Genomic DNA, 2,500 nt, shown 5'->3' on the forward strand with positions numbered 1-2,500 from the left:
AGCACAGTGCTCCAAGTCAGGGTAAACTCTGGGAGTGACAGCGGGTCTTTTAGCACACTAAAACGGCGTAAAATGACCTGCATCATAGCGTCAAAACACCCGCAGCACAGTGCTTCAAGTCAGGGTAAACTCTGGGAGTGACAGCGGGTCTTTTAGCACACTAAAACGGCGTAAAATGAACCAAAACAACCATGCTGCTCCATCCGCCTAAAAAAATGACCGCGACCACCGGCTGAAAACGTCCGTAAAAGAGTGCATGAAGTGGGGAAACAGTGGTGCCATCAGCCCGTCTCTCCATGCTGCTCCATCCGCGAGAAAATGACCGCGACCGCTGGCCGAAAACGTCCGTAAAAGAGAGAGCATGGAGTGGGGAAACAGTGGTGCCATCAGCCTGCCTCTCCATGCTGCTCCATCCGCGAGAAAATGACCGCGACCGCCGGCTGAAAACGTCCGTAAAAGAGTGCATGAAGTGGGTAAAGAGTGGTGCCATCAGCCTGTCTCTCCATGCTGCTCCATCCGCGAGAAAATGACCGCGACCGCCGGCTGAAAACGTCCGTAAAAAGAGAGCATGGAGTGGGGAAACAGTGGTGCCATCAGCCTGCCTCTCCATGCTGCTCCATCCGCGAGAAAATGACCGCGACCGCCGGCTGAAAACGTCCGTAAAAGAGTGCATGAAGTGGGGAAACAGTGGTGCCATCAGCCTGTCTCTCCATGCTGCTCCATCCGCGAGAAAATGACCGCGACCGCCGGCTGAAAACGTCCGTAAAAGAGAGAGCATGGAGTGGGGAAACAGTGGTGCCATCAGCCTGCCTCTCCATGCTGCTCCATCCGCGAGAAAATGACCGCGACCGCCGGCTGAAAACGTCCGTAAAAGAGAGAGCATGGAGTGGGGAAACAGTGGTGCAGTCAGCCTGTCTCTCCATGCTGCTCCATCCGCGAGAAAATGACCGCGACCGCCGGCTGAAAACGTCCGTAAAAGAGTGCATGAAGTGGGGAAACAGTGGTGCAGTCAGCCTGTCTCTCCATGCTGCTCCATCCGCGAGAAAATGACCGCGACCGCCGGCTGAAAACGTCCGTAAAAAAGAGAGCATGGAGTGGGGAAACAGTGGTGCCATCAGCCTGTCTCTCCATGCTGCTCCATCCGCGAGAAAATGACCGCGACCGCCGGCTGAAAACGTCCGTAAAAAGAGAGCATGGAGTGGGGAAACAGTGGTGCCATCAGCCTGCCTCTCCATGCTGCTCCATCCGCGAGAAAATGACCGCGACCGCCGGCTGAAAACGTCCGTAAAAGAGTGCATGAAGTGGGGAAACAGTGGTGCAGTCAGCCTGTCTCTCCATGCTGCTCCATCCGCGAGAAAATGACCGCGACCGCCGGCTGAAAACGTCCGTAAAAAGAGAGCATGGAGTGGGGAAACAGTGGTGCCATCAGCCTGTCTCTCCATGCTGCTCCATCCGCGAGAAAATGACCGCGACCGCCGGCTGAAAACGTCCGTAAAAAGAGAGCATGGAGTGGGGAAACAGTGGTGCCATCAGCCTGCCTCTCCATGCTGCTCCATCCGCGAGAAAATGACCGCGACCGCCGGCTGAAAACGTCCGTAAAAGAGTGCATGAAGTGGGGAAACAGTGGTGCAGTCAGCCTGTCTCTCCATGCTGCTCCATCCGCGAGAAAATGACCGCGACCGCCGGCTGAAAACGTCCGTAAAAGAGAGCATGGAGTGTGGAAACAGTGGTGCCATCAGCCTGTCTCTCCATGCTGCTCCATCCGCGAGAAAATGACCGCGACCGCCGGCTGAAAACGTCCGTAAAAAAGAGAGCATGGAGTGGGGAAACAGTGGTGCCAGTCAGCCTGCCTCTCTCCATGCTGCTCCATCCGCGAGAAAATGACCGCGACCGCCGGCTGAAAACGTCCGTAAAAGAGTGCATGAAGTGGGGAAACAGTGGTGCCATCAGCCTGTCTCTCCATGCTGCTCCATCCGCGAGAAAATGACCGCGACCGCCGGCTGAAAACGTCCGTAAAAGAGTGCATGAAGTGGGGAAACAGTGGTGCCATCAGCCTGTCTCTCCATGCTGCTCCATCCGCGAGAAAATGACCGCGACCGCCGGCTGAAAACGTCCGTAAAAGAGAGAGCATGGAGTGTGTAAACAGTGGTGCCATCAGCCTGTCTCTCCATGCTGCTCCATCCGCGAGAAAATGACCGCGACCGCCGGCTGAAAACGTCCGTAAAAGAGAGAGCATGGAGTGGGGAAACAGTGGTGCCATCAGCCTGCCTCTCCATGCTGCTCCATCCGCGAGAAAATGACCGCGACCGCACGCTGAAAACGTCCGTAAAAGAGTGCATGAAGTGGGTAAAGAGTGGTGCCATCAGCCTGTCTCTCCATGCTGCTCCATCCGCGAGAAAATGACCGCGACCGCCGGCTGAAAACGTCCGTAAAAGAGAGAGCATGGAGTGTGTAAACAGTGGTGCCATCAGCCTGTCTCTCCATGCTGCTCCATCCGCGA

This window comes from Anoplopoma fimbria, unplaced genomic scaffold, assembly GCF_027596085.1.
Source record: "Anoplopoma fimbria isolate UVic2021 breed Golden Eagle Sablefish unplaced genomic scaffold, Afim_UVic_2022 Un_contig_8392_pilon_pilon, whole genome shotgun sequence".
In the NCBI taxonomy this organism is placed as follows: domain Eukaryota; kingdom Metazoa; phylum Chordata; class Actinopteri; order Perciformes; family Anoplopomatidae; genus Anoplopoma; species Anoplopoma fimbria.